This window comes from Sturnus vulgaris, chromosome 15 (assembly GCF_052056855.1).
Source record: "Sturnus vulgaris isolate bStuVul1 chromosome 15, bStuVul1.hap1, whole genome shotgun sequence".
Classification (NCBI taxonomy): Eukaryota; Metazoa; Chordata; class Aves; order Passeriformes; family Sturnidae; genus Sturnus; species Sturnus vulgaris.
Window position 1 is genome coordinate 12,442,730 of NC_142257.1, and position 11,911 is coordinate 12,454,640.

Genomic DNA, 11,911 nt, shown 5'->3' on the forward strand with positions numbered 1-11,911 from the left:
CCTCATGAGAACAGTCAGTTGATTTTGTATCAGGACAGTGGTCCCCTTTCCACCCCATTCTCTGGCCAGGACCTGAGAAAGGGGAAGCCTACCAGGTTTGTGAGGGTCCAGTCTAAGGTCTTCAATCATTGAAGGCATTGTGGTGTGTTACTTGGCCAAATCAGCCAATGACCTTTGTTTCTCTCTTTCCTGGAGGCTGGAAAAGCTCCTTTTTTACTTCTTTTTGAAACATATGATCTTATTTTACAGAATAGAAGGCAACAACTGTGGTGGCTGCAGTGCAGCCCTGCGTCTGCCGGGCAGAAGCAGATCCGCTGGCTCCACTCATGGGGTCTGATGCCACAGCATTTCAGAGTAAGCATCTCAGTATCTGAATACTTTGAATTGGGGAAGTCAAAACTCAGTAGTGGTTATGTGGCTTAGCTCAAGCTAACCTGCAAGCTGGCTGCTGCCTGCTTTGCTCTATCCGTTTGTTGTCTAACAAGATGAGGGTTTTTTCCACACTTCATGCTTATTTGTAGAACTTTCTCATCACACAGCTCTGAGGATCACATCTTTGCAGGAATGTGGCACGTAATAAGGAAGAAACTTTTTACAATGAGGGAGTAAAACACTGGTACAGATTACGTGGAAAAGCCTCATCCCTGGAAGTGCAAGACCGAGCTTGGGTGGGGGTCTGAGCAACGTGGTCTAGTGGAAGGTGTCCCTGCTCATGGCAAGGGTTTGGAACTAGATGGCCTTAAGGCTCCTTTCAATTCAAACAACTCCGTGATTCTGTGGACTCTGCATCTCTGGGAGATGCAAAGGCAAAGAACCTGCCTCTCACTAGCAGTTGCCCTTGGACTAGATTTGTAAGCCATAAAACTGAAAAGACTGATGCCCACTTTTGGCTCACTGTGTTTTTGGTGTTTCACAGCTTGTTTCTTTTGGTCTCCTTCAAACTCATACCCGTTTGCAGGCAAAGCCTCCTCTCCCTTTTGGCTGGTACCTGGGCTGCACTTGCCAGCCAGGCTGGTGTTCAGCCCCACCATTAGAGACCTCTGCGGGCAACTCAGTTTTATCTCAAGGTTTGTTGGAAAACCTCACTTTTTCACCTTTTCCTTAGCCGACAGTTGACCCATCCACTGGAGCATGGTGTTTCCTGTCCCCACTGCGAAGGATTGCCCTTGGTGTTGCTGGACACTGCTGTGTCCCCCACCTCAGACCTCCCTACTCTGGGGATGCTTAGCACAGAGAGCACATCTGTCTCCAATTCCATTCCTGGCCGGCGCAACCGTCAGCAGATTTTGTTTCAGACTTTTTCTTTTCTTCCCTCTCTTGCATTTGGTATTTGTGGCCACTTCTGCAGAATCCCAGCACTGTCCCAGAACTTCGTATGACCTCTATGACTGTTCTTTTCCCCTTGATAAACTTAGTCTGCAGGAGATAATTCCCAGTTCTGAAGAATTCATGGGTATTTTTTGTTAAATGTAACAGTAACATGAGCTAGTCTTTTAACTTTTCCCAGCTCCAACGGAACAAGATTGGTCCTTCACTGCTTGCTGTTTTACCACTCTCTCTTCTTCTGACATATTCCAAAATCACTGTACTTTTCAATGCAGGGATTTTTCCTTTTCCTCTTTTCCTTCATTTTTTCCCTATTTCGCTTGAGGTAACAGAACTACTCAAGTGCCTTTTTTGCTCTCTAAGCTGGCTCGATGCTCCTACACAAATCATAGTCCCATCTCCCGAGAGGTTCATTATTGTACAGATGGTTTGGGGTTTTATTTTTAACATGAATGCAAGGTTAAGAAGTTGGAGGAGGATGTAAGAAAAAAATAGGGCAATGTAAGCAACAGATCCTGACCTCAATACTGTAATCTCTCGTACTTACAGTTCTGGAATTTGTGTGATCTGGTACCACAAACACAAATAGAATTGGTAGGAATAGGAATAATATTAAGCAAAGAAAATATTTCAGAAAAAGCTCTGGAGATTAGAGTAACAAGCAGCAAGTGGAAATCCACACTGCTGGATTTATCCAAAGTGTTTCTATTTCAGTTTGGAATGATCAGGAGATGGAAGTGAAGTGCATAAATAATCTCATTAGTCAGTTAATTAATGACATTTGATACTAATGAAAAAAGCATTTGGGTGGGAGTCAGGATGTGATAAATGTTCGCATTGGAGCTGGTTTAGGAATATTATTTAAGAAAATAATCAGATGATGCTGAGTATGAAAACATAAAGGCTGTGCAAGGTGCTGCTGATGCCAGCTGGCATCATCCCAGGCAAGGGCTTCTTTGAGTCAAGAAATGGTGATGATTCCTGCAGGTATGTACCTGCATTAGGTTGATAGACTCAGTGAATGCCTTGTAAGAACTGAGCTGCAATTCTTTGTAGGAGCTGGTTTTGCTCTTTCATGAAGATGCATGTGAAGTTACAATGTTTAGGTAAGGTTTCTTTACTGGTGTGAGTGAAAAATGCAGCACTGCTGTGGTGCAGTAATCTTGTGCCTCTGTAGCATGCCAGACTCAAGAAAATGGGAATTTCTGGAAACCAGGAAACAACTTCTGCAGAGATGTTCTGGAATGCTTTCTAATGTGGTTATGTTTCAATATTTTGTGCTGGGAACTTAGCTTAAAGCAAACCATTTGAAATAGAGTTTTATCTTTTCCTGACAAATTTTCTTATCCTCAAACTCATCCAATCTCCTGGGGTTGTAGAACCTGTTTTAACCTTTAATGATACTCTCACTTCTAACAGACAGTAATGGAGAGAACCCAGGTGAGTGCAAAAAGCAGGTCATTAGGAAGGAGTCATAGTCACCATATTTAATGATTGATTCTTTAGCTTTTTGCTGCCTTCCAGCAGTATGTGCCCCTTGTGAGGGTGGCTGAGGCAGCAAGGTACGCATGCATGTCTGGATGGTCTAGCAGTGAGCAGAATTCCTGCTTCCTACAAAGGACAGCAAAGATAAATGCCTGGACTTAGCTCTTGCACCCAAATAGCGCTGCTCCTGGAGAATCTCTGTCCCAAAACTGCCCTGATGATTCTTTAAAGGCCAGTTAGAAGCCAGAGAAATTGTGAAATTTAGTGAAGACTGGTTTTGACATAAATTACATGAAATAAAACCTTTTCCTGGGAAATAGGCTGTTGGGAGGAATTTTATTTACAGTTCTGTGACAGTCCGTGGGAGTGACTGCTTTCTGGAAACAACATATGCAATATCTGGCCGGTTTTTTCACAGCTCCCTTTTAACACTGGACATTGCTGTCGGCAGGGACCTGCCAGATCTTATTCTAAGAGCAGCTTGGCTGAGCTGTTGCACAAAATGAGATACTTCCTAGAGTGAAAAATAAAGGCGGAAGAGAAAAGACAAGGAAGGGAAGTGTTGCTCAAGACTCAGACAAAATGTGGATGTCATCTGCTGCTCGCTTTCTGCCCTGGGCTGGAGCAAAGGTACAACTGCTGGCTGGTCCAGACTGTATTAGAAAGTTTTTAAGCACCATGGGAAATGCCAGTAGAATGGTAGCCAGAATAGTGAAATGTTTAAAAAAACCCCTAATCCATTGTCATCTATCTCCCTGAAGTGCCAAGGCAGAAGAACAGTAGTGGGAGGCTTATCACTTCAGATCTTAGGACTTCCTTCCGGTAGCTTTAGCATCTCTTCTGTTTTCTAAAATCCTTTAGCTTTCCTCACCAGAAAATGAAACTTGTAGGAGCCCAGAAACTTGTGATTATGATTTTTTCAGCCTAAACCACACAGTACTTGTCCTTAAGTGTTGTGTTTCTTTGTTTTCTGATTTTTATGGTCGCAGCGACGCACTGTGTTTTAGTTCCCCCCGCATCACACCCTGCAGCAGGAGCCTGCCTCAGCGGCCGGTGCCCTTTGCGAGACCTTCCCGAGAACAGACTCTACCTAGTTTGGGTGGATTTTTTTCTTATACATCCTGAAAATGAAAGTCTTAAAAGCTTTTCCTCTTCACTCACAGGGTAAACAGCATTGTTTATATTGCATGCGAATTTTAAAACTTGTATAAGCCAGTTTTGCAACTTTCTCTGCTCTTGTGTGTGCAGCCTTCCCTGCTGGAGCTCCTAAAAACCTTTTTCATGTGCCTGGACGACTACGATTTGAAAGACCACCTTTCTTTTCTCTTTTGAAATGACTTTTCCATAGGTTGACAGCATGGTAAATGGAAAATACACCATGTTTGGCAGCACACTAAAAATCCACCCATTAGTGTGCTGCCAAACATGCTACTTTAGTGTGCTGCCACTCAGGCTACTTTAGAATGCTCCCAAGGATTCTAAATTCCAGCACTGCTATTCCTGAAGAGCATAGAGCAAGAATTCCAGATGCTCCAAACTCTGTTAGCCTGTGCTAATGCAGGAAACAAAACATTTCCAGAAGAAATGGAAGAAATGGAAAGAAAATAGATTTTGCTGTGTGGATGGACCCACTGCAAGGTAATGAGTTGGAATAGTGAAAGAATGTGCTTTAAATTATAAGCTGAGCTTATGCAAAGTTGCATAATTGTAATTAGAGATCTCTTCTGCTTAATTAGGTTATTAAACTCCAGTCTGGTCATTTAAGAACTTAGTAGCATTTCTCTACGCTTATCTTGTGAGGTTTAGGTTGGTGTGAGTGAGCAGTATTTTCCCCAGTGCTGGTACAGCACATTATAGCTCACACTTTTAGCATGTTTTGGAGGGAAAGATGAATTCTTAGCATGACCTGTGTTAATATTACAGTAACTCAGCAATGGCTGGTTGAAAGGGGTTTTGATTAAGACTATAGAATTTCTGCAAACTTTGTGGTAAAGTGCTGCCTTTGTTCCTACTTTTCAGTTTTATGCAGAAAGCTGGAGTGAAACATAAAACACTAGAAAAAAAGTAATATTTCCCAGCCTTGTCCCAGTTTTAGCAGCTGTGCATCATTTACAGTTACTTGTGAGAGCTGATGATGAAGTACTTTAATATCTCCTCTGAATGAGACAGGTTTCCCAGCTTCCTGTGTTTCTCTGGATGCATTTTTGATTCCTTGGGAGCTGAGTCAGAAGGGCCCTGTTTAGAGAGGTGCCTTCTTATGTTTGCTTATACAAAGTTCATTGTTTTGTTCTTGTCTGCTCTTGCTAAACCTCCAGCAGTGACTAACGGTGTTGGCATGGTCTTGTGGGACAGTATTCTTCAAGTTTCCTCTTTCCCACTCTCTTTGCTTGCTCTGGAGAAGATTTATTAGTTTCAACACTGACTGGATTAGCCACTGTCACACTGCTAATACCAGTGTCTGGATTCATACTGGCTTTTCTCAGTCACCAAGATATTTTTGATGTGCACCCTTTCATTTCTTTTAAAATCTCGTCTATCTGCTACAATCATCACAAACTGGATAGTTCCTTGGACATAACCATACTCCGTTACTTAATCCTATTGTTCATTTCAGTAGAGATGGGCTACAACTTCCCAAGAACACATCTATGCCAAGTATTTTCACTTAAAAGTTACACAATATCTAGCTGGGCAGATCTTCAAAATGCTTCATGCCTCAAAAGCCAGCTAAGTGAATCAACTGCCTTTCATTTGGAATTCAAGAAATGCTTCGACACACTAGCAAACATTTTGTTTTCCTCTGACACTTCAGGTTCTAGAAAAATGTATTTTTATTTAGGAAAAGTGACTTGTAATCACATTCTTCACTTCATAAAAAATACAGGTTTAGGCAGTCCTGAGGAAAAAAAACAAACAAACCAATCCAGCCTAAATTAGACAACCTTTGCTACCACCACTGTTATCTGTTTGATAATTATCACTGTATTTCTATGGCAATAACTTAGAGACCTGCTCAGGATTTTGTTTTGGCTTGTCACTGAGCCAACAACACTAATTCCTGACTCTACTATAAAATTTGAAGATACCATGGTTGAAAATAAATTTGGAGTAATAGCAAATTAAATATGATCTGCTTGCACACTAAATATATTAATTAAATAAAGAATGTGTATCATGCATGTATATCACACTGAAATTATGTTGTAGAATTACAGGGAAACACATTGTTCTCAAACTTAATTATGCTTATATTTATAAGACAGCCTTCTCTCCTTTTTATTCCTGCCTTCAGGTGATAAATATTTGACAATTTTGTAAGTGCCTGCAGAAGAGCACAGCAGTGGATCTGACTCTTAATTTGTATATTCCTTGATTTCACTCATATAGCCTTCACTTATACTCCAGTTGTTATAGTGCACAACCTTCACAATATAATAATATATATAGTTATATTATTATATGTATATATTATTATTTAATGTATAATATTTTAAGTTACTTTATTCATGATCACTTTGAATATTAGGGTACAAATAAAAAAAAGCTCTCTATAAATTAAATAAATACATTAATAATTGCAATGAGACATAAATATCTGATAGTTCGTATATGAAACATGCATATAATGTTAATGTTGTGGTGTCTCTGTGGTGCTCTGTCTTCCATCAGAACCAGCTCTAGTATTGGATAAGAGTTGTCTCCAAGTATCTGGGGTGCCAACACCTGTCATCAGGACTCCCAGCAGTTCTCATGCACCTCCTGGAAGTATCTCGTGAAGTGCTTCAGGGCTGTCTGTTGGGGCAGGTATCTCATCGGACAGGATATGTTGTTCTCGGGTTGCTATAATAATGATAATTGCAAAAAATAGCAAAAGGTAATAGTCAAAATAATGGAGGAAATAAGAACATATTGCCGAGAAGGTGTTGGTGGTTGTTCAAGGGGGTGTTTAATTAGAAGGAAAGGCAGATCTGCATGAATGAACAGAGAGAAGACATTTGAGTATCAGGAATACTTCCTCCTGGCTGACTTTTCTTACTGAGATGTGGTTTAGGGCTGTTTCTTACTAGTGTTCTGGCTAATGACAAGTCCCAGGATTTGTCTAGAGGTGATGTATCTTTTAGGAAACTAACTTCCATCCAGACTCTATGAATACAAGTAGTTCCTGTAAAACCAATGCTGAGCAGCAGCCATAATGCTCAACACCGCAAAACTAAGGGTATGCAGGGATGGCATTAAAATTTTGCAGTTGACTTTAGTCGGCCAGGATGCTGAGATGATTAATTTCATATTTTGAAAACAAGTGAGTGGTACATTCACATAATTTCGTATTTTTACCTAGGTGTCCATAATCCAGCCAGGGGAGTTGGAACTAGATGAGCTTCAAGGTCCCTTCCAACCCAAACCATTCCATGATTATATGACTATAAATAATTAATGAGAAACTCATACTTACTGTATGTGTTTTCTTTAAGGTTGATGTTATGTGATACATGTTTACCTCCATCAGAGAAATATGGGTTCTTGCTGGAATATTCTTAAAGGAAATTTTCAGTCCTTCTACGGTTCTTTCAAGTTGACAAGGAACATGACTGCACTAAAAAAAAATCAAATAGCAACAAAATTATATTCTGCCAAATTAGTTAATTTTTATATTTCAGTAAATTAAATAATTATTTGCATGCATAGCAGAAACAGAAATTCTGTGCAAATACAGAAAAAGATACTTCTTTCCTATGTTTTCTGGGGTTCAATAAAAAATCTAAAGTGGGAGAGAAAGGAAACACATTTAAAAAATTGTTATAAAGGAAAATAGAGAAAAGAATTGTAAAGGCAGACTAAAACCCACTGGGGTTGCAGTTTTATCAAAACCACACTGAGTAGCCCAAGGATGTTAGATCTGCCAACTCCCTCTCCCAGCTATATCTCCCACGCAGGACAGAAGCACTGTACCCATCTGTCTATCTTCTTTAAAGCTGCAAGCTCTAAACGGTTTTTTTTCCTCTAAAACAACAGGCTAGCTGTTCTTAATATTTCATTAACTTTTTTCCAGTTCACAGAACTTGAGAAATCTCCAGACCACAAATTGAAACCACGGATAAACAGAGTTATGGGCAATAACTTACTTGTGCCAACAAATTGCTTCCTTCAGACACAAACTTCATGGTGCTTTATAACACTCAACTTGTTTGTTTGCCAAAAGGTAAGAATATTTTAGCACCTCAAGCAGTAACCCTATTCACCCACCTTCGGTTCTAAACGACCGCAGGTGATGTTCAGGGTCTGCACCTCAAGCAGTTATGTTGAAAACAGCCTCAGAAATAATCTCTCTTCAAGAACTCCTGAAATTGCCCTGAGCAGGAATACAACCAGTCTCAGAGACCTTGGTCACAGAATTGGTTTTTTATTCCCATAGCTTCACTGAATTTTACAGAACTGCCCATGAAAAATTAGTATACGTATTCCCTTTTAGTGAGATTTGGTCTTTTTTTGGTAGTCTAAGAAAGTCTAAATCTAACCAAGCATTATAATTTTACAAATAATTAACAACAGCAGAATAAAGTTTGAAAGTCTTACCTGAAATTTCCCCTTGGGTACTGGAAGAAAGATCTAAAATTTTTTAAAAGAATATACTGTTAGAAGATATTTCTCCTCTAAGTGACTGCCACATTTGTTAAACATCTCAAACTACATATCATCTTCATCAGGTTTTCTATTTCTGAACTTCCTTTGGGGAAACAATTACAAGCAGTGCCTTGAGCATCTCAACTTTAACAAACAAAACACAGTCATACAAACTAGAGCTGAAAGTAACCCAGACTTCATTTTTTATTTCCATCAAAAGAACTGTAGGAAATGAAGAAAAAGAGATAATGACCCACCTCTTTGTTTGGTAGAGCCACTAGAGCCCTGAGGTTTGCTTGAAATTCTTCCACTGCACCTCCCATTGAGCCAGGTAAGCAGCAACTCACCAAGAAGATACAGAGCAACAGCATTTTGGGTTCAAGGAAAGTTATGTTTGGTTTATGCACCATAGTCTGCCTATATATACCTTGAATATTAGATGAAAGGGAAAGTTTTCTCATATAGGAAAAGGCACAAGACCATAGTGTGAGTTATCATAGGCACTGTGGGATGCCCCACTGGGGACCAGTTGGGGGTTTCCTTCCTTCTGACATCAAGTAAGGGGAAAATACCTTTGTGGATAAGAGATGTCATTTTCTTACATTATATCAAAAACTCATCACAGGAAATAGGAGCATTCCTCCTATAACACAGATCTTTATGTGGTTCTATTCTTACTTTTGCAACACATAATCAGAGAGAGGGAGATCTGAAAAGCCATGTAAGTTTTTACATCCCACTCAGTAATATGCCATCCTTTGTTCAGTGGGATTTTCTGAGATGAACTGCAGTTTGAGACTGAGTAAAAAATACCAGTAACTTCTTAGACAGACCCTAATGCTACTTAACCAGTTTTGATTCTTTACCATTCCTCCCTCACCCTCACTGTTTGGGGAAATTCAGCATAGAACACATGGATCGAAAAGGCATAGATTTAATTGACATCCCAGCAGTGAAAGCATGACAGGTATTATTGACTGGAATTAGCTGTTCTGGCACGAGGTAAAACCTTGTACCTTAACGTAAGTAGAAAAAATCTACCGAAAAAAAATCGAAGTATTTAAAAATGGCTGAAACCTACTTTCAGATGACTGGCAAGGGCTTATGAGAGGGTAACACTCACTCATTAAAAGGTTACCATTTTCCAGCAAAAATTGGACAAAGCATTCAACGATGTGAGAAGAGTTATCTGGTTTTCCGTAGCTATCTGCTTGAGAGGCCCAGAAAAAGACCTTGTACACATCGAATTATCAGTTTCTCAACACATAATTTCATGGCAGATCTGTTTTTGTTCAAAATACTGCTTAACTAAGTTTTTAAATATAGTTTTAAAATTCTTGTCCTAAAATTCCGCAAGAAAAGCATAACTACGAGTTAAACAACCATCTTGAAAAGGTATTTTGATCCTAACTGAAAAAGCTCCTGATAAAGATTTTAATACTAAGCTTAGGAAACATTCTGTTGTGAGGCCAGGGCCAAAGAAACACAAGAGGTTTCACAAGATGAAAATGTTGGGCTCTTAGAAGAGCATATAGAAATAACAGAAGGTATACTTCCATTCCTCTGCAGAAATCAGCATTTGACTTCTCTTATAGTAGATTAGACTGGAAAGGTGAAAGTATGTAACCGCTTTTGTTCTTCTACCTAAGTTCCGAAGAGATTGACAGATTTCTAGAAGGGATGACATGATAATAATGTTGCAGGGAAGAAGTTGTTCCTTCTGCTCCTCAGCCTTTCATGTTCACACTCATATTCATAGATTTATAGACTCTGAAAAGCTGATAACAGTGCTGGTCAAGGTAGAACAATCACAAATGAAGATATAATTCTCACTAAACCATCCCACAGCAGCATAAACATACACATTATTTAGAGAATGGATTTCTTACTGGTGGGAAAATAGTGTGTGAAAGAGAAAACTCTTATCAGAAACAGTGCCAAAAACTGTCTCCTAATCATCAATTTTCGCAGAATATTCCAGAAGTGAGACTGCCTACAGAATCAGGGTATGATCCATGCATCATCTAAAAGCAATGTGGAAACATGTTGCTGTAGAGAAAGCATTGTGCTGCTGAACAACTGAGTCATATCGAGGCAGCTATAGGGCAGGAGGTGACACACAAATGGCGTATAATCTGGTGTCATCTCTCCAGAGGAGTTGTACTGGCTTCTCAAAGAAGGGTGTGAACTTTGGCAATATTTTTCCAGGCAGTTCAGCCAATATGGACACTAATTTCTTCTTGCCTCAAAATCTGAAGTGGCCATAGCACATTTTGTGAACCTTTTTTGCACTCATAAAAGGTAGAATTATCACCAGAGTACAACTGTAGTGAATGCCTGAACTGTTGGCCACAAAACACCTGCTGGATACCAGCTTCTGGTAAGGTCCAGACTTACTTCACCTATCATCTCTGTTACTCATTTTAATTACAGATGATGCTGAGATTGAGCACAAAGGGCTGTTTTCCAAAGTTTGCCTCTGTTACCTAACCATGAACTTCATCTGACACAAGAACTATTGGTGTTTTTTGCCTTCATGGAGAAAATACAGTAAGCACTAAAGTATACTGGCAATTTATCAATCAATTTTGGAATTGGCTGAAAGTGTAGATAAATTAGATTCACCGTGCTGTCAGCTTGTACAGTGAACCTGAGATGTCTTCCAGCTGGCCAGCGGCTGCTGGGTCAAGGTAAGGGTGTGCATGGCACGTACAGCTTGACTCTATGCTTAGTTCTGGAGGGACTCCTGGTCCTCAGGAGTAGGATAGCAAAGCTCCAGAGAAGCAGGAGGAAGGGGCAGTCCTCTGGCTTGGACTTTTTTTCTAACTGGATGATAAATAGAGGGTAGGGAGCAAAGAGGAAGAAGATGTGGAAGAAGACTGGTACAAGGGGGCAAGAAACTCTGTTGGCCCTAAAGAGAAATGAACTTGACTACCCAAAGAGAGTGATCCCCTTTCCTACCTCTGATCATCTGGAACTTTCCTGCAGGCCCTAAAACTGCCTGTCTTGGTTTCAGCTGAGGTGGAGTTAATTTCTTCTCAGTATTTGGTATGGTGCTGTGTTTTGGATTCAGAATGAGAACAATGTTGATAGTATACTGATATTTTGCTTTTTTCTTAGCTGTTGTATCCTAAGTCAAGGATTTTTTTTGGTGTCTCGTGGTCTGCCGATGAGGAAGTACAGAAAAGAAACAGTGAAGGAACACAGCCAGGACAGGTGACCCAAACTGGCCAAAGGCATATTCCACACCATGGAACATTATGCCCAGTTAGATGAACTGGAGGAGTTACTTGGAAAGGGTCTGGCATTGGTGAGCAATTTTATTGGGCATCGGTTATTTTGGGTTTTTTCCCTATTTATTTTCATTATTATTATTACCATTATTGTTGTATTTTACTTTGTTTTCTATTATTAAACTACTCTTATCTCAACCTGCAAGTTTTAGAGTTGATTCTTCTTCCCATTCCACCGAGGTTGG

The 11,911-nt window shown here is 39.9% G+C and overlaps 1 long non-coding RNA gene across 1 annotated transcript; it reads left to right on the plus strand.

Moving 5' to 3' along the window:
- Nucleotides 1-414: 414 nt before the first annotated feature.
- Nucleotides 415-11,864, plus strand: LOC106853861 (uncharacterized). Its single transcript, XR_015806997.1, has 4 exons — nucleotides 415-6,615; nucleotides 7,862-8,011; nucleotides 8,654-8,764; nucleotides 10,867-11,864. It is a non-coding gene; the product is annotated as an uncharacterized LOC106853861 (long non-coding RNA).
- The last annotated feature ends 47 nt before the right edge of the window (nucleotides 11,865-11,911 follow it).